Source organism: Oncorhynchus mykiss, chromosome 7 (genome assembly GCF_013265735.2).
Source record: "Oncorhynchus mykiss isolate Arlee chromosome 7, USDA_OmykA_1.1, whole genome shotgun sequence".
Classification (NCBI taxonomy): Eukaryota; Metazoa; Chordata; class Actinopteri; order Salmoniformes; family Salmonidae; genus Oncorhynchus; species Oncorhynchus mykiss.
The window spans coordinates 41901389-41924861 of record NC_048571.1 but is presented as its reverse complement, the minus strand read 5'-3'; the positions used below and the strand labels follow the sequence as shown (position 1 = coordinate 41924861).

Sequence of the window (23473 nt, the reverse complement as noted above, 5' to 3'; positions counted from 1 at the left end):
TGTTTCAGTGGGGGGGGGGCTCTGTAATGTAATATCAAGGTACCCTAGCCTATATGTTATTTGACCTATTTATCAAGACAAATACTTTTTTAATTCCCTTGGATATCAAACTGACTGTCTACATTGATACATTTTGATTTAACCTTTATTTAACAAGTTGCCTATTCTACACACCAGTGTGGGTGATGCTATTGATGTCCAAACAACACATTATTTTGAGGGACAGTATGTATTAGAAAGTGACATCTACAGCCCTATTCATTGCTTGTTATTACAAACACATTACTTATTGTAGCCTATAGTTTATTTGGTGGATGAAAAAAAAGAAGAAAAAGAAAAGAAGACATGCTGCCTTGAGGGTAAATGAGAACAGGCTGATTCTCAAATGCTTGCTATTTCAGCAACGAGAACAAAACCACATCAATTTTGACCCACACACACACACACACACACACACACACACACACACACACACACACACACGCACAAACTAACAAAACATTTTCCATGACATGGAGGCAAGGGTTCTGCTATTGGGTAAGTTAACCTAATTCACTGTGCAGTCCTCCACACTGTATTTGGCTATATCCATAAGAATCCATAAGAACAAGTAATCACTGCTTATGTCTTCTTATAACTGCTTATGTAAGTATTGTGTTTTTCCCCTCAGGAGAAGCCCGTTTTTTTCATCTCCACTTCAGTTTTTTCCTGTGGAAGGGGTTATTTGCTTTGATCAAGTGACGGAGAACAGGTTTTAATTTATTTTAAACCCTTAAATTGAAAGAGTGTTTGCAAAGTAAGCCCTTGATATAGCCTAGTTATAAACTGTATCACAAGGAGGTCCTTAGCTCTGTTGCCTTTATAGAAGCTGCCCCTTTTTTCTAAGTTACACAAGGAAAGGAGGGCAGTTTGCAGAAACAAATGGAAGAACTGTGTGGGCTCTGTGACCAAAATACACTAGTCATGTGGGCTGTAGGTTTAAAAACAGACTGGACACGAGCAGAACGAGATGATAAGTATGCTTGTGAACGATGCTCTAGTAATCCAGCCAGGTGTGAGTTAGTTATAGGTTATTCATTGCATTCTCCTCATTGTACTCGTGATATTCTCCATCCTGTTAGCTAAGCCTCTCTTATGTGTCCTTAGGGGACCTCTTTTGGAGTTTGAAATGTGTTAAAAACAAAGTACAGGTATGATTGTGTGGAAAAATGCTAATTTGTAGAAAACAAAATAGGAGTATGATGATTATTAGGACTGTTCTGGAGCTTTCACGTTGTATAAGAGTTGTTAGAGCTAAATTACAATTCTGTGTTAGGTTTAAATAAGTCCTCATGTTACACATCATAATTACAGTACCTTCAAAAAGTATTCATACCCCTTGACTTATTCCCCATTTTGTTGCGTTACAGCCTGAATTCAAAATTGATTAATAGATTTTTACATTAATAGATCTACACACAATAATACCCCATAATGACAGTGAAAACATGTATTTAGCAAATGTTGCTAATTTACTGAAAAATATAATACAGAAATAACTAACTTACATAACTATTCACACAGTTGATTCTTTGTAGAAGCACATTTGGCGAGTATTACAGCTGTGAGTCTTTCTTGGTAACTTTCTAAAAGCTTTGCACACCTGGATCGTACAATATTTGCCCATTTTATAATTTTTTTAATTCTTCAAGCTCTGTCAAGTTGATTGTTGCTCATTGCTTGACAGCCAAGTCTTGCCATAGATTTCAAGCCGTTTTCAGACAAAACTGTAACTAGGCCACTCAGGAACATTCGATGTCATCTTGGTAAGCAACTTCAGTGTAGATTTGGCCTTGTGTTTTAGGTTATTGTCCTGCTGAAAGGTGAATTCGTCTCCCAGTGTCTGTTGGAAAGCAGACTGAACCAGGTTTTCCTCTAGGATTAAGGCCTGTGCTTATAGCTGTATTCTGTTTATTTTTATCCTAAGAAACTCCCTAATCTTTGCTGATGACAAGCATACCCATAACATGATGCAGCCACAACCATGCTTGAAAATATGAAGAATGGTCCTTAGTGATGTGTTGTGTTGGATTTGCCCCAAACATAACACTTTGTATTCAGGACAAAAAGTTCATTTCTTTGCCTTTTTTTGTTGCAGTATTACTTAAGTGCCTTGGGATGCATGTTTTGGAATCTTTTTTATTCTGTACAGGCATCGTTCTTTTCACTCTGTAATTTAGGTTATTATTGTGTAGTAACTGCAATGTTATTGATCCATCCTCAGTTTTCTCATATTACAACCATTAAACTCTGTAACTGTTTTAAAATCACCATTGGCCTCATGGTCAAATCCCCGAACAGTTTCCTTCCTCTCCGGAAACTGAGTTAGGAAGGATGCCTGTACCTTTGTAGTGTAATGATACACCATAATTAATAACTTCACCATGCTGAAAGGGTTATTCAGTGTCTGCTTGTTTTATTTTTACACAACTACCAATCTTCTTTGCGAGGCATTTGAAAACCTCCCTGGTCTTTGTGGTTGAATCTGTGTTTTAAATTTTACTACTCGATTGAGTGGACCTTACAGATAATTGTATGTGTGGGTTACAGAAATGGGGTAGTCATTGAAAAATTATGGTAACCACAAATATTATACACATGAGTCCATGCAACTTATTATGCGATTTGTTAAGCACATTTTTACTCATGTTATATTACTTTTTAAAACATGTCTACAAACAAAATTCCACTTTGACATTATGGGGTATTGTGTTTAGATCAGTGACACAAAATCGAAATTGTGTCAATTTTAAATTCTGGCTGTAACACAACAAAATGTGGAAAAAGTAAAGGGGTACAAATACTTTCTGAAGGCACTGTACTATAATAAGTATCGGCCATTTTATAGGTCCAGTGACCAATTTAGTAACAGAGCACTTTTCATGTTATCAGTTCCACATTTTCATCTTTATTTTTAGGGGGGGGGGGGGGGGGGGGGGGACTCAAATCCAGTGTGATTGTATCTAAATTCTGCCCTGTACTGGCAGGAGATGGGCGTTGCATTTGAATCTAGGCTACTGAAAAAATTTAATCCATTTTAAAAATATTGTTGTACCACTTTCACACTCAGTTCATCCTATTCGACTATTCTATAAGTTCTGCTGCAAAATAATTGTGTACATGTTCAAGGGATTAGTCATTTTCTTATTGTTGTGACTATCATATGGAGACAGATACTTGCCAAAAGATTGAACGTACGTATTGTTAGGATCGTAAGAAAAGCCATGTGTGAAACATGAATGTAAACGTGAAATGGCATCTGTGAACATACAAACACCATGTTACGATTACAGACTAACATTTAAGGCTTGAACAAGTCTTGTGTTGCAATTCTGACGTACAATAATTCATTTCAGAGTTTTGGCAGTTTCATCTCGCCAACAAACCAAAAAAGTACACCAAATGGCCTGTGAGGATTGCTACATGCATAACACAATATAAGATAAAAATGGAAGTCAGGGAAACTGGAAAGAGGTATCCTGCACGTTTTCAAGTTAAAAGTCTCCATTTTCTATTACTCCTCAGTTGAGTTTACTTCACATTTAGGTAGCTAATGTCATGGATTTGTTTGCCAGAGCAAGTCTAGATAGCACTAGCTGTATTATGCCTACAACAGTGACGTTTCAGTCCGCTAGGTGTATCTATACAACATGGGCATATCTCTGGGTGACGTGGACATCCTTATGCATGCACCTTATCAAAATATGACTCATTCAATATTGAACCATCCCATTCTCTGAGCTCTGCCTGCAATCATAACCAGTAGTATCTACCAGGAATAATGAATCATAGCCAGTAGTATCCACCAAGAATAATGAAACAGAATAATACTAGGTGTTTGGTGAATCTATGAATTATGTATGACCACTCAAAATATTTTTTAGAGAATATGTTTGTATTTATTTCATCATTCAATCTGAAATGAACAAGGGAGAGGTTAAACGTAGGCTAAGTCTGGCATAAGATTATGCCTACACTTTACAATAACTCTGTGTCAGTGGGTTTTTAGGTAGTCTCCGTATAGGCTACTCCAAACTGCTGCCCAGTTGGAGAGCTTGTGATCTCCATGCAGCACCACAGCACCATGCACCTTCAGAAAAGCACCCCTCAGCCTCAGAAGATGTTGTATCTGGAGTCATGTAGTCATAAAGTCATTATACCCTAATGTAGGACTATTTGCCTACCAGCCAAATAAGTGCAGAGCATGCGTGATGCATGCAACTCGTCATTCCAACACATTTGAACATTTAATTCATCCTTCATTCAGTTCAGTCAGTCAGTATGTCATCCATTCAGTCATTTGTCTGAGTTGCAATAGGAACTAAATCAAAGAGAATAGAAATTATATATTTTAAACAAAATAGTTTAAGCACGTGCAGTGGCTGATGGGGAAAACAGATCTGGCAATAAGAATAGGCTATAGATAGTCTTGACCATTTGGGACCCGTTGGCAATTTCCCTCTGGACAGGTTATAGCCAAGACTTAAATCAATATTTTGTTTTGTCTCATTTATTGATATGGTTATAGCCTCTGCGTGATGTGGTTATGCAATGCAAATGGCTATAACAAGCCCACGTACAGAGTGGAATTCACTAATACAACAGTCAAAATGCCTAATATAAGGCCTACAGTCCCGTGCTCCCAAATACTGGAAAAAAGTGTGATTCATTAGGTTACATGATCACCACAATAGCCCCACGCAGCTATAAAATCAATTCTGCAATTATATGGCCATGAAATAACACACAACAGCATGGCGTATTTAGATAGCGGAATAGGCCTAGCCTAAATCCTATTTACTGTCTATTTTGCAGCTCAGGTGGTTATTCTAAACAAGGCTATTGTGTGTCTTTATCATTCTCACACGTCATTTGCTGAAAGCCCAAGCCTACACTGTCATCTACTGGTATAACGTCATTATTGAATGCACTTCTAAAACAAGCTCTAGACTTTTACTTTGGAAATTTGGAAGCTGCAAAGCAATTCTAATGTCTGGGCTAGAGTTTCTTGATTGACTAGCTAACTTCGACTAGCTACGTTTTGTTCATGTCCTTTGCAGATGCCACATTACTGACAAATGCATGGATGCATAAAAAAGATCTGTAACTGAGTAAAGGGAGACGGTAAGTAAGAATTTAACATGTAAATGTTAATTCATAGTCCTAACATAGTTTACAGATCTATTTAACGTTTACGTTTCATGTTTCACTCATGGCTTTTCTTACGATCCTAATAATTTACGCATGGATTTTCTTACAATCCTAATGATATGTACAGTACCAGTCAAAAGTTTGGACACACCTACTCATTCCAGGTTTTTACTTTTTATTTTATTTTTTTAAATTTATTTTTCTACATTGTAGAATAATAGTAAAGACATCAAAACTATGAAATAACACATATGGAATCATTTAGTAACCAAAAAAGTGTTAAACAAATCAAAATATTGATGACAGCGTTGCACAATCTTGGCATTCTCTCAACCAGCTTCATGAGATAGTCACCTGGAATGCATTTCAATTAACAGGTGTGTGCTTTGTTAAAAGTTCATTTGTGGAATTTCTTTCCTTAATGTGTTTGAGCCAATCAGTTGTGTTGTGACAAGGTATGGTTGGTATGCAGAAGATAGCCCTATTTGGTGAAAGACCAAGTCCATATTATGGCAAGAACAGCTCTAATAAGCAAAGAGAAACGACAGTCCATCGTTACTTTAAGATATAAAGGCCAGTCAATCTGGAAAATGTTAAGAACTTTGTAAGTTTCTTCAAGTGCAGTCGCAAAAACCATCAAGCATCATGGCTCTCATGAGGACTGCCACAGGAAAGAAAGACCCAGAGTTCCCTCTGCTGCAGAGGATAAGTTCATTAGAATAACTGCACCTCAGAAATTGCAGCCCAAATAAATGCTTCACAGAGTTCAAGTAACAAACACATCAACATCAACTGTTCAGAGGAGACTGCGTGAATCAGGCCTTCGTGGTTGAATTGCTGCAAAGAAACCACTACTAAAGGACACCAATAATAAGAAGAGACTTGCTTGGGCCAAGAAACACGAGCAATTGACATTAGACCGGTGGAAATCTGTCCTTTGGTCTGATGAGCCCAAATTTGAGATATTTGGTTCCAACCGCTGTCTTTGTGAGATGCAGAGTAGGTGAACAGATGATCTCTGCATGTGAGGTTCCCACTGTCAGGCATGGAGGAGGTGTGGGGGTGCTTTGCTGGTGACACTGTCAGTGATTTATTTAGAATTCAAGACACACTTAACCAGCATGGCTACCACAGCATTCTGCAGCGATACGCCATCCCATCTGGTTTGCGCTAAGTAGGACTATCATTTGTTTTTCAACAGGAAAATGACACAAGACACCTCCAGGCTGTGTAAGGGCTATTTGACCAAGAAGGAGAGTGATGGAGTGCTGCATCAGATGACATGGCCTCCACAAGCACCCGACTTCAACCCAATTGAGATGGTTTGGAATCAGTTGGACTGCAGAGTGAAGGAAAAGCAGCCAACAAGTGCTCAGCATATGTGGGAACTCCTTCAAGATGCTTCATGATTAACTACTCATGATGTGATTGTAATAACATACAGAAACTCAACTCCTTTTGTTCACCCAACCAAGAATACCTCATATGCCGACGGTATTCGCTCCCAAGATAATTCTCTTCAGTCATAGTCACAGCCGTGTATATACCCACTCAAGCCAATGACAGCCCTCAAGGAAATACACTGGACTTTATGCAAACTGGAAACCACATCCTGAAGCCACATTTATTGTAGCTGGGGATTTTAACAAAGCAAATTTGAGGAATACGCTACCGAAGTTATATCAACACATTGACTGTAATTTAGGGAAAACACAAGATTAGGGAAAACACTAGATCATTGCTTTTCACCTTTTCGAAATGCCTACAAAGTCCTCCCCCGCCATCCCTTCGGGAAATCAGATCATGGCTCCATTTTTCGCCTCCCTTCCTATAAGCAGAAGACTCCAACAGGAGGTACCCGTGCTAAGGTCTATTCAACGCTGCTCTGACCAATCGGGATCCATGCTTGAAGATTGTTTTTCATCACACGAACTGGGATATGATCCAGGTAGCCTCTGAGAATAACATGGACGCTTACACAGAAAAACAGTGACTGAGTTCATCAGGAAGTGTTTTGGGGATGATGTTCCCACAGTGACTTTTAAAACCTACCCAAACCATGAACCGTGGATAGATGGCAGCATTTGTGTAAAACTGAATGCGTGAACCACCACATTTAACCATACAAATAGGCAAAACGTCAGTACAGAGACAAAGTGGAGGTACATTTCAACAGCTCAGATGTGAAATGTACGTGGCAGGGTCTACAGACAATCAGATTACAAAGGGAAAACCAGCCACATCGCAGACACCGATGTCTTGCTCCCAGACAAGCTAAACACCTTCTTTGCCCGCTAAGAGGATAACACAGTGCCACCAATGTGGCCCACTCTCAAGGACTGTGGGCTCTCGTTCTCCGTGGCTGACACAAGGCTGCCGGCACAGACGGCATCCCTAGCCGCGTCCTCCGAACATTCGCAGACCAGCTGGCTGGAGTGTTTACGGACATACTAAATCTCTCCCTATCCCATTCTGCAGTCCCCACTTGCTTCAAGATGTCCACCATTGTTCCTATACCCAAGAAACAAAGGTAACTGAACTAAATGACTATCGCCCCGTAGCACTCACTTCTGTCATCATGAAGTGCTTTGAGGCTAGTTAAGGATCAAATCACCTCGAGGAATACCTTCGTCAGATTGCTGTTCATTGACTATAGCTCAGCCTTCAACACCATAGTAGCCTCCAAGCTCATTATTAAGCTCGGGGCCCTGGGTCTGAACCTTGCCCATGCAACTGGGTCCTGGACTTCCTGACGGGCTAGCCCCCAGGTGGTGAAGGTAGGAAACAACACCTCCACTGATCCTCAACACAGGGGGCCCACAAGGGTGCATGCTTAGCCCCCTCCTGTACTCACTGTTTACCCATGACTGCGTGGCCACGCCCTCCTCCAACTCAATCATTATGTTTGCAGATGACACAACAGTAGTATCAAATCAAATTAATTTGTATAGCCCTTCGTGCATCAGCTGATATCTCAAAGTGCTGTACAGAAACCCAGCCTAAAACCACAAACAGCAAGCAATACAGGTGTAGAAGCACCTGTAGTAGGCCTGATTACCAACAATGACGAGACAGCCTACAGGGAGGAGGTGAGGGCCCTGGTGGAGTGGTGCCAGGAAAATAACCTCTCTCTCAACGTCAACAAAACAAAGGAGATGATTGTGTACTTCAGGAAACAGTAGAGGGAGCACGCCCCTATCCACATTGACAGGACCTCAGTGGAGGAGGTGGAAAGCTTCAAGTTCCTCGGCGTACACATCACTGACAATCTGAATTGGTCCACCCACACAGACAGTGTGGTGAAGAAGGAGCAACAACGCCTCTTCCACCTCAGGAGGCTGAAGAAATTTGGCTTGGCCCCTAATACCCTCAGAAACTTTTACAGATGCACAATTGAGAGCATTCTAATGGGCGTTATCACAGGCTGGTACGCAACTGCATCACCCGCAACCGCAGGGCTCTCCAGAGGGTGGTAAGGTCTGCCCAACGCATTACCGGGGGCACACTGCCTGCCCTCCAGGGCACCTACAGCACCTGATGTCACAGGGCAGCCAAAAAGATCATCAAGGACATCAACCACCCGAGCCACGGCCTGTTCACCCCGCTATCATCCAGAAGGGGAGGTCAGTACAGGTGCATCATAGCTGGGACAGAGAGACTGAAAAACAGCTTCTATCTTAAGGCCATCAGACTGTTAAAGAGCCATCACTAGCCGGCTACCACCCGGCAACTCAACCCATTACCTTAGAGGCTGCTGCCCTATATACATAGACATGGAATCACTGGCCACTTTAATAATGTTTACATACTGCTTTACTGATCTCATGTGTATATACTGTATTTAATTATACTGTATTTAGTCAATGCCACTGATCATCCTAATATTTATATATTTCTTAATTCCATTCTTTACTTTTAAATGTGTGTATTTTTGTGAATTGTTAGATACTACTGCACTGTTGGAGCTAGGAACACAAGCATTTACAGATGCACAATTGAGAGCATTCTAATGGGCGTTATCACAGGCTGGTACGCAACTGCATCACCCGCAACCGCAGGGCTCTCCAGAGGGTGGTAAGGTCTGCCCAACGCATTACCGGGGGCACCAAACTATCACCCTGAACACAAATAATTTGTACACAATACACAAATAGCTCCTTATTATAAGGTAAATTCCATTAGAGGAACAGGGGGAACAAGGAAGGCACACAGGAATTACAAACAGCACGGGAATTCTCACTGATGGGTGCAACGAATATAGCCTCTTACAAGGCATACCTCTAAATATGTTAATGAGACAGAGATTCTTTCTCTGCCCACATTTTCCCACAATGCACCATAATTCACAGTATGCTGCTGTAAATATACAGCTGTACAAATGCTGTAATTTGCCATTGAGACCCCATGATGCAAAGAGTTACAATAGCTTACTGTAAAAGTATTGCTGTGAATTTACAGCAATTTGTTAGTGTAAAGATGAAATAAGTTACGATGTTACGGTGCTTGATTCTCCTTTCCAATAAATATTAAGGTTCTTATTCTGGTGACATGATGATCGATGCTTGACTGCCGTTTGAAAAATACAAATATTCTCGCTCCTATCTATAATAATCTCATAATGTAGACTAGCCTACCTGTACTGTATCTGTGAGCTGTTGCCTAGAGTGCATGTTCCAAGACCAGAGTAGGCACATTTGCTATTTAACAAAACAGTTTTTGTGACAAAACTATTGGTAGAGTTGAAAATGTGATGGAAACAGTTTGAACTCTCAATTTTTTATTCAGTAGATGAAAACTTAAGCAAAAAAGTACATTTTGGGTGCAGTCATTTGCATATTTTCTTTATGTGGATTTGAAAATATTTGCATGAACATTTGTCAATAACAATATTTTTCTCAAATTTCACCTTCGTGAAATAGCAGAGCATAAGCGACATAAGCAGTCGCTTAGGGCCCCCGGCCGCAAAATATGTAGAATTGTAGAAAATGTTTTACCCGCGAGGTGGGGGGGCCCCACACCAAATCTTGCTTAAGGGCCCCTAAAAAGCTAGGGCCAGCCTTGTGAAATAGAAATGAGGATGGGATGGTTGAAGGAAATATACCAGTCTAAATGATGACACGGCTAACCTCTACGGGATTGTTGCTATGGGCAGAAAGCTTAGATTGTTGTCAATCTAACTGCACTGTCCAATTTACAGTAGCTATTACAGTGAAATAATACCATGCTATTGTTTGAGGAGAGTGCACAATTATGAACTTAAAAATGTATTAACACACCAATTAGGCACATTTGGGCAGTCAAGATACAACATTTTGAACAGATATGCAATGGATCAGTCTAAAACTTTGCACATACACTGCTCCCATCTAGTGGCCAAAATCTAAATTGCGCCTGGGCTGGAAAAATACATTATGGCCTTTCTCTTGCATTTCAAAGATGATGGTATTATTTTTACCAGATCTAATGTGTTATATTCTCCGACATTAATTTCACATGTCCACCAACTTCAAAGTGTTTCCTTTCAGGTCCTGAGCTATAGGCAGTTAGATTTGAGGATGTCATTTTAGGCGCAAATTTAAAAAAGGGTTGGATCCTTGAGAGGTTTTAAAGGAAATATATTGGCCTATATGTTTTAATTTACTCTCAAAACAGTGGGATAGTCATATGACCATATTAGCAGAAGGAGTGCCCAGTTTAAAAAAATAAGTATGTCAAAAACACTCCCGGAAGAATTTGAGCTCTAATATTAGTCTGTCATCATTGTTGACAACACACATGACAATACGTTACATAAATGATAATTGGGCATAAATCAATTCACCAAAGACCAAGTAATTGTTAGGTTAGGCCTTCATGTTAGAGGACTTGCATAGACTTTATATTGTGATTCAGAAACAGACCCCATCTTTACACCACATAGGCCTACTCATACAGTCTGTGCTGTGGTCAAGTGTAGATAGATACATCTGTTGTTAAATGCAGTAGGAAATCCACATTTTTGCAAGCACATTATGGAAGACTGGTATGTATGATGGCCGGGCTGATAATATTTCACATATTGGGAAAATTGCAAAACCCAGTGAAGCAATAAATTAGTAAGCCTAAATCTGTCTAGAAATGCAATGTGTTTAATTTGTGTTTATCACTCATCTACATATAAATCCATAAATTAATTTATATCAAGATATGCATTTATTATTTATAAAGGGGTTTATAAGTAGGTTATTATTAATTTAAAGGTGGTTAATAATAATTGAATAAACATTTGTAACACATTGGTTGAGATTGTGCATGTATTTGGTGCTTGCAGAGTAGTGAGATGTTTCAACCAGTTTTATAACTGTTTATTACAGATGTTAAACCACTCTTTAAGTGAATAGTTAAACTAACTCTTTACAAATCCTTTTTGTATTTTCAAATTATTTTTATGATAGATCTATCATAATTCCATATCCACCAAAACATTCCGATTTTTAGAGAGGGAATAAATAAGTCTAGAGTGAATAGAAAGATCCAGGAAGTATTTATACATGGTATATATTTTTATAACGATTACAATGTATCTGTTGTGCTACAGTATTCTAATTTACTCCGTATGGTCCATAGACATTAGAACCAGGGTATGGGATGATCATTTCTTCAGAGGGCGCCTTTTTCTCTTCGGGAATCGCAACTTCATGACGTTTTGGGCAATCATGTGATTACACTCTGGTCGTTCCCAGGGTTCAGTGAGAGCTGCTTGCCCCACCCCATCTCTTCAACGCGATATATCTCAATGTACAATTCTCAGAGAAAATGTTTAAAAAAATACTACAAAATACTTAAAAGAAACGAATCTATTCACATTTATTCAAGAGCAGATCTGGACTTTACATTCAAAAAAAAGAAAGAACTGTCACCGTTCTATAAATGATTAGGCTATATATTGCAGTATGTTCATATTATACACATATGGCCAGCCAGCCCATCTACCATACGAATTCAAAAGGGATATAAAGCTTAGACTGACAGCATGCTCTACCCGCGAGAAACGGGAACATAACGGAGGATTTTCATAAATATATCTGACTCTGGAAAATTGTATTTATTGCATAAAAGAAGCCCTATTGGAGTCATTGTTTGCCCAGAGAAGCTTACCGATGTGAGGATAAATACAATTTACAGCGGCAAAGAAAAAGACCGAGAGAAAGGCCCTTTTGATCTGGACAAACCCCAAAAGCAACCAACATCTGTGACGAGGAGGGAAAATAAATTAATATCATTGACTAAAACAGGATACAGTTGACACGGTTACGTTTTGTCCTGGATTTAAAAGACATTTGGATGAAGAAGGAAGGGTCGGCGTAGTGATCCACATGCCGTCATTTTAGTGGAAATATTAATTTTGTCTTTTTTTATCCCCCTATCTGCTCGGCCCGTCTCGCTGGGGTTGAGGACGGATTGCAAAATAAAAAGGGAAATACGCTTTGATGGAACAGCAAATGTTTTGAATGTCAGTAGTCAGAATTCTACCAGTGAAACCGATGATGGGTTCAAGAGGAGACATTTGCTAGGATTCAGTGTGGATTTCAGCTCCACTGCAAGACGTCGTGGGAATCCCGACTCGAGAGACCATTTATGTACATTGTAGCGCTGAAGAATCATATTCACATTGAAATTAATATTGATGTCTTCATTGTGGATTGACAGTGAAAACCTTATAGGAATCAGCCGTCTGAGAGGGCGGTCCGGGTATCTTCATTAGCACCACTACTCCGTTCTCCCTGAATGATCTATTGTAGCCGATAGATAGTTAACAATAATATGTGACTACGTCTGTGGAGGCCTTGATCGTCTACAGGTTACAGTGGTTTTATTCTGCAACTGGCAATATAAATGTCACCCATTTTGAGCAAGGTGCTCTTCTCCTGGGCCAATTTAGGAATCTAGATTTTTTCTATTATATTAAACCCCCCCCTCCCCCCCCTCCCCCCCCCACCCCTTCCCCGAACCTTTTTGCTGGGTTTTTGGGAAGATGGGTTGTTTGGGCAATAGTAAGACCGAAGACCAACATAATGAGGAGAAAGCACAGAGGGAAGCAAACAAAAAGATAGAGAAACAGCTTCAAAAAGACAAACAGATATACCGAGCAACTCACCGGCTACTACTATTGGGTATGTTTCTGACATGTTCAAGTTATTGATAAATAGTTTCCATCCTTTGCTATTGTGGCATTTGAGGGTGGCAAACGTCTAACATTGTAAATGACTATTTACATTTTATTTTATTTTATGTAGACCTATATTCCTCCTAGGTAGGCCATTGCACAAAGACCATTACATTTGTTTTATTGGAGTGGGTTTTACCTTTGGTTGTGCTGACATTTTCGATAGGAGTTTGTTCTTGTAACAGGCCTACCACTGTCAACACTTGTGTCCTGTCATTTTAAGCACTCTGCACAGCTGGACACGAAAAGCCAACAACACCATTGCACCCCTATTTGCAACAGTGTTTATTTTTCCAGAGCAAAATTGTTGCATGCGATTCTACCCGACTAGGGGAATTATTGCTTGTGGTGTAGGCATAGCAATGTGTGTCTCTAGGACTGATTTCTGAAGAGATTAACCTACAAATATTAGGCCTCAGGAGTGTGCCGTTTTCATCATCATACACTACGTTCTCCTTTGAATTGCTTTTAATCGTAATTGTTGCGAATACCAGCACTGACTTAGTTGACAAGGCCTAGGGTGACGCATTGCATCAAGTTGCTCCTACCCATGTAAAAACACTGTAATAACTCAAGTAACACATTGTATTATCATGTTACAGTACATAGTAATTGCTTTATAATTGTATAGTAATGGAGTTTGTTCTTATTACACAAGTCCAGTATAACTGTATTGTGTGGGTTATAATGTCTGGAAGTGACAGCTACAATGCTGTGTTCTTTCACATAGACAGATGATGAGTGTTTTCTTGACTTATAACTCTAGAAAACTTGATCAATCATGTAATACCAAAATAGGACCTCCAAACTAACAGTTTTTCTTTAATTGGGTTGATTTGGCAGAGCCCTCGTCATCATTGGCATACAGAAAAAAATGGAATCATGTTCTACGACCTTATTAGGCCTAATAACAATGTAAACCTTGATTCCCGTCTGAAGTGACAATGACTAGGAACAACATTTTTTTTTAAACAATCAAAAACAACATTATTCATGCACTGCAATAATTAACTTTTGGATACATGAACTCAACAAAACTATGTTCACCGTATGAAACAAAAATACAATTTCAAAGCTGCATACTTATTCAAATACACTTTTCTTTGCTGCACAGTAATAGGGATGAAAAAAATAAGACCAAAATAATCTGTAAAAAGGGGCTCAGGCCCAAGTTAGGATGTGGTCTGTTTTCCTTTCATTTAGCAAGTAGCATGTTGTTAGCACAAAGGAGCAGCGTTTGTTCTCTCTGTTCCATTATGGGTGGCGACTGTATGACTGTTCCGAATATTCCCAGCATTCCATGCCCCGTGGTTAGTGGACAGTCATCACTAGGGCCAGGAGTTTCTCCTGACCATGTGGTCTGGCCAGGAACAACTCTGGGCCCTTAGTTGTAGGTTGTAACATGGTTGGAGACTGAAGTGATGTGTGATTTACATGCCTAGAATTGACCTCAATAGAATTGATATTGCTCTAAAGAGACCACTGTCAAGTGAGGTGTTTTTTAAATCTACATCTTCCTCTTTTCTCTGTTTGCAGGTGCTGGTGAATCTGGGAAGAGCACGATAGTCAAACAGATGCGAATATTGCATGTGAATGGCTTCAATGCAGAGTAAGTATTGTTTTTCCCAATTTCATTAATCTTTGCAGAACCGTGCCAAGCACATATTATTTAGTCGGAGCCACTTGAAAGCCATAGGGGTCTTACTCCATTTATATTACACAGGTTTGAACTCTAAACTGGTAACCAATGTCCTAGGATTCTCAGGTTGATTATTCGCTCCGGGCTACAAATGCATTTTGTTTTTTGACGAACTTTTTATTTTTGGGTTTACAGGTACAAAAGCAATCAAAGAAATACATACAAAGATAACCCAAACCCACAATTGCGTTCCATCCCAGGAACTATATGAATGTTTGTCGCCAGAAAGACTAGGTGTTAGTTATGCCTGTAAACTCTGCTTGAGTTAATTGATCATATTTACAACGTTTATTGGTCTAAGAATGGCCTATTTTATAAACCGTTTTTAAACAACAAGTGGTTGGTAAGCTCCAAAAGTACAACAGGTCCTTGAAGTTGTTTTTAAGTAGTTTGAAATCACATGCACAGCTTACTCCTCCTCTGTTCGTGCTATTGTGTCTTTTATAGCAAATTCTGAAGTTTTTGCTTTCTCTCATTTCTTTTCATAGTCACTATAGCATGTGCTATAGTACGCCAACATCAATACTGTAGAACCTTAAGAAAAACTGAACTTTAGGCACTGAAAAACTAAGAAAAACTGTCATTTGCCTCAGGCTTTTGTTTTCCCCAACAATATGAGTTCATGCAGGCTTCATTTCTGTGGATTCTCACTGCTCATGTACAAAATGATTCTGATCATTCCAGAACTACAATAATCAACAGTGTTTCTGCTGCAGTCATTTATCTGTGGCGCTGGGCCACAGCAAAATCATTGCCACCACTCCCAAAAATATGGAACGTGAAAAAAGGAAAAAATAGTGACATAAGGTGGTTTTGGTGAGAAATACCGGCAGGAGACATGTAGTGTAACCCCGGGTGGTGTTTTTTCCCAAGTTACCCTAATATTATATTCACTGTGTTTATGCAAGTTTTTTTTAGGACATAAAATTCATCAATATAATGCTAACTAGTTAAAAGATCACATTTGGTATCTAGCTAATGATTAGCTCAATAAGGTAAATGCAGATAAGCAACCCAATGTTCCAGCCTATTTATTTATAGCCACTATACTGCTATCAGTTGGGCTTAGGGTTGGGCGATGTCAACCTTTGTCCTATCGTGATTAAGTATCTATAAAACATTGTGATATACAATGGTATCGCACCCTATTGCCCCCCCCCCCCCAAAAAAAAAAAAATACAATTAAAATAAAGACAGCTAAAAAGGACCACTAGCATGAGCTCACATGCTTATGGGAAGGACGGGGGGAATCATTCTATTTTGGAGCCAAATCTTTTTTAGTAGCCTATTCCTGATGTTGATTAAGGCAGCCCTCAGCACTTGTCTGATTCAGAGGGGTTGGGTTAAATGCTAAAGACACATTTCAGTTGAATGCATTGAGTTGTACAACTGAGTAGGTATCCCCCTTTCGCTTTCCTTTTTTTTAGTAGCCGATTGGAGATGTATCTCTGTGTGTGCCTACGTGAAAGACGGCCTCGTTGGGCTGTGCGTCGTGTGATGGGTTGTAAATCATTCAGGACCCGGCTGCAGAGCAGGCTACTCTGCTGTCCCCAGAACTGGATAATTATTCAATGATTCTTATTAAGCCTAGGCTTCTATACATTTTCTCAGAAGCTTTGCTGTGATAGAGACTTGACTATAGACTCTGACTTTCAAAATTGTTCCAATTACACACTTTTTATTAGAGTAGCCTATTTGGAAAATACTATTCATAACTTTAACTTGTCTTAATGCTTTTGATAGGCTATTTTAATGAGTACGATTTGGCTTTTGTCCATTTGGTTCTCAACAGCAAGGAGGAGGGACACATGCATCCTTCCTTTTATAATAGACTTAAGCTTTGCTCAACTGTAAGGCTTGTTCAAACGACTCGTTGGATTTTTCTATCTTTGCTATTCTTTGTTCTACTTCTCTCATTTATTACCTTAGGCCTATCATGTTTTTAGGTTATTCAAAAACATCTTAACTTTCGGAGAACTCCGTTAGATGAATCCATTGTTTGATCATGAAGTAGCGCAGCGAGAGGCGGCGGGAGAAAGCCAGCATGTTTAAAAACTTAAGTCATATTCTTATCAAATGGAGAGAAAATACAAAAGTAGTCTTTTCAAATAATTACACACCGGAGTGACCGCTGTAAAAAAAAAAATTGAAATAGGCTTCGGCTATATGGCCCAGATCGTCCGGCATTGAGAGAGAGGGAAAACCAATATTATCTGACAGGACATTTTTGCGCCACTTTGGTGAATATCTTAGCTCTGTCCACATTGTTCTCTTGCATTCTGTTTATTGTTTATAACATATTTATTGAAATAGGTTATGCAGGCTATAGCAAAGGAATAGGCCCTGCTGCAGGCTGCCTGGTCAGCGCTTTAATGCGTGGTGCCAGTCAAGTTGAAAAACAGTGCCTTCAGAAAGTATTAACACCACTTTACTTTTTCCACTATTTTGTTGTGTTACAACCTGAATTGAAAATGGATTAAATTGCGATTTTAATGTCACTGGCCTACATACAATACCCCATCATGTCAAAATGGAATTGTGTTTTTTAGACATTTTAGCAAATTTAATAAAAAATGTCAAATTAAAATGTCTTGAGTCAATAAATATTCAACCGCGTTGTTATCCAAGCCTTATTAATAGGTGCAGGAGTAAAAATGTGCTTAACAAGTCACATAATAAGTTGCATGGATTTTGAATGACTACCTCATCTCTGTACAACACCCATACAATTACTGTATCTGTAAGGTCCCTCAGTCGAGCAGTGAATTTCAGACACAGATTCAACCACAAAGACCAGGGATGTTTTCTAATGCCTTGCAAAGAAGGGCACCTATTGGCAGTTAAAAGAAAAGTAAAAAAAACAGACACTGAATATCCCTTTCAGCATGGTAAAGTTATTAATTACACTTTGGATGGTGTATCAATACACCCAGTCACTACAAATATACAGGGGGCCTTTCTAACTCAGTTGCCAGAGAGGAAGAAAACCACTCAGGGATTTCACCATAAGGCCAATGGTGAATTTAAAACAGTTACAGAGTTTAATGGCTGTGATAGGAGAAAACTGAGTATGGATCAACATTGTAATTACTCCACAATAATAACCTAAATTACACTGAAAAGAAGGAAGCCTGTACAGAATACAAATATTCCAAAACATGCATCCTTATTGCAACAAGGCACTTAAGTAATACTGCAAAAAATATGGCAAAGAAATTAACTGTATGTTTTGGGAAAATCCAACATAATACATCACTGTGTACCAGTCTTCATATTTTCAAGCATGGTGGTGGCTGCATCATGTTATGGGTATGTTGTCATTGGCAAGGACTAGGGATTTTTTTAGGATAAAAATAAACAGAATAGAGCTAAGCATAATCTTAGAGGAAAAGCAGTGTGCAACAGACACTGGGAGACAAGTTCACCTTTCAGCAGGAAAATAACCAAATATGTGCTTACCAAGACGACATTGAATGTTCCTAAGTGGCCTAGTTATAATTTTGACTTAAATTGGCTTGAAAATCTATGGCAAGACTTGAAATGGCAAGACTTGAAAATGGCTGTGTAGCAATGGTCAACAACCAACTTGACAGAGCTTGAAGAATTCAAATAATAATAATGTGCAAATATTGTTCAATCCAGGTGTACAAAGCTCTTAGAGACCTACCCAGAAAGACTCAGGGCCGTAATCACTTCCAAAGGTGATTCTAACATGTATTGACACAGGGGTGTGAATGCTTATGTAAATAATATTTCTGTATGTCATTTTCACTTTGTCCTTATGGGGTATTGGTGTATCGATTTAATCCATTTTGAATTCAGGCTGTAATACAGCAAAATGTGGAATAAGTCAAGGTATATGAATACTTTCTGAAGGCACTGTAGGCTGTACATCGTCTGTCACATCACAATGTCGTCACCATCGACGATGGCTGTCAATCATCTTCGATATCCAATACTATCGGAATATTGCCCAACCCTAGTTGATAATGCTTATTGCTAATAGCATACCTGATAATATGGACCATACATAGTCAATATGCATGGTCCAATATGTTAGAATCATTTAAACAAGTCATTTTACCCGTATGTTTTTGGGCTCATTTCTGGAGGGGGAAATTATATTTTAGATGGCGTCAGCATCATTTTATTTGAATTAATTTTGGAGTAGAATGTCCTTTTTTAAAAAGTCACCAGAAGTGAGTTTCTCAGTCCTTTCTACTACATTTTCTATTTCTTCCCCTACTGCTACAATTTTTTTCTCCAGAGGAAACACATAAGTCAAAAGGCCTTGGCTTTTACTGATGATGGGAAAAATTATTAATATTTTTGACAATATGTCGTATCGTATTGTTTTGACTATCGCAGTATTATTTTTGCAAGTTACCTGTACCTGCACCAAAACTCCAGTATTTGTCCTTCATAGCTTGTTCTCATCTTCTTTTTAAATAGGTAGCCATATTTTTCCCCCAGCACCCCTATTTCCATGACTGATCAAAAAGCTCTCTCTTGTCCCGCTGCAGCAGGCATATAATACGCAATATGTTCGGAAGATCGAATCACAATACAATATAGAACCGCGATACATCGCATCGGCACCTAAGAATAGTGATTAACATCGTATCGTGAGGTCCCTGGGAATTCACAGCCCTATTGGCTTCCACATATGGCTAAATAAGATCAGATCATTGTCCAAAGGAGAAATTTGTCTCGTGTATGTGCGTACACACACCACTGCTCACACATTAAATGCATGTCATATAATACAGATCACCTAATACAAAGCACAATTTCAAAACATATACCTTAGTAGGTAAACATTACACACCGACACACTTGCAGACAAACACTTGTGCACACACAGATCAGTCAGTCTATAACAGGGACCTTTTATACAGATTGTCTTGATGGTCAATTCAGGACAGATGTTGTGTGTTTAGTGTTCCACAGCCGTACACCCCGGTGTAGCCTATTGATAAATACTTGCTTCGGTTCAGGGTTGTTGCCTCTGCTTTGCCCTTCAGACCAGAATGTTTTTCCTACCTACTGAAAGGGGGATGGGTAGTGCCAGTCAGTGCTAGGTCCTGGAGAGCAGGATGAGGAGGACGGAAGGAGATGGAGGTGGGGAGTGACAGAATAATAGGGAGAGGGGATAAGAATGGAGGAGCAGATAGAGGAGAAGAGTGATATGGCAGAGGTGAGAAGAGATTGGTATGGCAGTTACTATTTATTTTTTAACGGTTGTTTTCGGGGTCTTCGTATGAGGAATGTGGTGGAGTCTCCTCTCAGTCATCCAGTACACTGCTCTTACTTGCTCACGGCAACTCCTAAATTCCTTCAACCCAGCTACACAGAGACTGATGAAATGCATGAAGAATGCGCTATGTATCTGTCCGTCTATCCAAATTACGTTGTCTCTCCGTCATCCATCAACGCATGAGCCCCATAGCAAAACCATTGGCTCAATTTTTGATGGATATGAAATCTGTGTGGTTGGGCCCTTTTTTGGGGGGAGGTTTGCAGACTTCAGCCATGAGTAAAGATTGCCAATCTGCCATTCTACTTTTCAGGGTGTTACTATACCTTTATGTTGATTTTGATTCTATTTGGTCACTGACTTCCTAATTTTCATGCTTCTCAGGGAGAAAAAACAGAAAATTCAAGACATAAAAAATAATATAAAGGAAGCTATTGAGGTAAGTAATTGGTACTGTTTTCTGCTGTTTTCCTCCCTCTTATATGAGTAGTCAGTACTAGTAGCCCAATAGAGGACATTTTTCAAATGTTTTGATGTATCGATTTTGAAAATAATATTTAAGTTTTTCTCAGTATTGTTTTTATTTTTTATTTTTTAAAGCAATGTCTTTCTATTTTTCCTTCATTTCAGACTATAGTGACAGCCATGAATACACTCACACCCCCAGTCCGGTTAGCCAACCCAGCACACCAGTTCCGAATCGAATACATCCTGAACCTAGTAAATCAGAAGGATTTTGAGTTTACATTGGTAAGTACTTTTCGAGTAGAAGAAAATCGCACACTATCCCTGTCATGTTGGCATGTTTCAGTTTTTTTTTCTGACGGTGCACGTCAGGTAGCCTGCAGTAAAAGACCACATGGACCACACTCACTTGATGAGTAGCTTTGTAAAACCTGTAGATTTGTGTCTTTAGCTCAGTGGGCTAAAACAGTCTGGTTTGAACTAATTGGATACTGTTGTCTTAATCAGAGTTCATGTCCCAAAGGATCATCTCCATCTCAAAGATTTCAAACTGTTGAAACTATGAATATTAGTCAAACTGGCTGCTAACTTGATATAGGTCTACGTTTTTGAATTTCAAAAGGAAGAACTCTTAAGATGAGGCAGGATGGATTAGGCCCAGTCAGTGAATGGGAGGAATGGGTAAATATGTGAAAATACTGGATTATAAATTGTGCCTTCCTGTGTTATACTTACGCTAAAATGTTTATTATATTCTACTGAGCCATTTGCTTCATGTTCCTATTCTTATATTTTGTTCTTTCTTATTGTTGTTGCATTGTTGAGAAGGAACCTGCAAGTAAGCATGTCGTTGGGCAATGTATGCCGTGCGTATTCCGTACATGTTATTTATAAAACTTGAAACTTGGGCCAATAACTTCCTAGTGGAACATCACATCAGTCATGGTAGCTACGACAGTATGGTGTCTGTCTGTCTGCCTGTCTGTCTGTCTGTTTTGTGGTTCAGTAATTAGCAGGTGTACTCCCCTTGGGATGCTCACAATTGAATGAGGCTCTCACCTGAGAGATGCATGGCCGGTGCCTGTTAACACTGATTGTGTTTAACAACACTAAATGGGTCTGATGGGAGTTCCCCTCTAAAACACCAGGACCCTCAGGGATTCACTCCAAACTGTATGTTCCCAGGGTAGACATGCGTGCAGACCGGCAGGGTAGGCAGGCAGACCGGCAGGGTAGGCAGGCAGACCGGCAGGGTAGGCAGGCAGACCGGCAGGGTAGGCAGGCAGACCGGCAGGGTAGGCAGGCAGGCAGGCAGACAGCCAGGCATGTAAACATGTTCAATGCAAGTAAGCCAGAAATTCCAATCCAGATTAAATGTAATTTCTAAAGTGATGTATGACCAATATGTAATAACGTTTTCTGATTCTGAATCAGAAGATACAACTAGGGCAGGCACAAATACCGTGGTTATGGATGAAGTAAAATAACTGTCATAACTGTTTTAAAAAATAAATATATACTCAGTGTACACAACATTAGGAACAGCTGCTCTTTCCATGACATAGACTGACCAAGTGAAAGCTATGATTCCTTATGGATGTCACTTGTTAAATACACTTCAATCAGTGTAGATGAAGGGGAGGAAACAGGTTAAAGAAGGATTTTTAAGCCTTGAGACAATTGAGACATGGAATGTGTATGTGTGCCATTCAGAGGGTGAATGGGCAAGATAAAATATTTAAGTGCCTTTGAATGTGGTATGTTAATAGGTGCCAGACACAGCGGTTTGAGTGTGTCAAGAACCGCAACGCTGCTGGGTTGTTAACGCTCAACTTTGTCCCGTGTGTATCAAGAATGGTTCACCACCCAAAGGACATCCAGCCAACTTGACACAACTATGGGAAGCATTGGAGTCAACATGGGCCAATATCCCTGTGGAACGCAGGAGAGTCCATGCCCCGATGATATATACCTTATTTTTGGGGGAGACAACAGCTGACTGAAGATGGGATGGCCGGGCATTCATGCGGTTGAGGCAGTTTCTGCGATAACATGGACTCTTAACAACATGATGAAACTTTGTTGCCTCTTGCTGAAATAAGCAAGGTGTTAAAGCAAACAATGAATAGAATGGGCTTAGAACCTCTAACCCTGGCAATGGTAAAAAAAAAAAATGTAATGGTAAACTCATAGAAGCGGTAAAGAGGTCAATCGAACTCGACCAAAACAATGAAATTGCAATGGAAACACGTGGGGTACGCCCGTGGGGGAAAGATAATGATACTCATTGCCCCCCCAGCAAAAATAAGTCTACATTTAGGCTGTTGTTTTAATGTGTATAATGCTTGTACGGATGTCAACCCCAACACAAGCAGATGTTCATGTCATCGTTACCAATCAACTGCTTTACAGTTAAAAAAAGAAAAAAAAGACTGATTGTCATCACTAATTTCTGTACTCTAGCTATGCCAGCCAGCGTATACGAACGAGAGTTAGCGTTTAGCAGTCACTTCTTCTAAACCTGAAAAGGGACGACTACTACATGTTATGCAGCGAAAACTGCCAAATATATCCAAATCGGACTTAAGTAAGGACATTGTTGGCCTGTTACAATAAAACAAAATCTTGACGGATTTGACGAATATCCACTTTGTTG

At 39.5% G+C, this 23473-nt stretch overlaps 1 pseudogene; it reads left to right on the top strand.

Moving 5' to 3' along the window:
• Positions 1-23473, top strand: part of LOC110527780 — a 45435-nt pseudogene that overhangs the window by 747 nt on the left and 21215 nt on the right.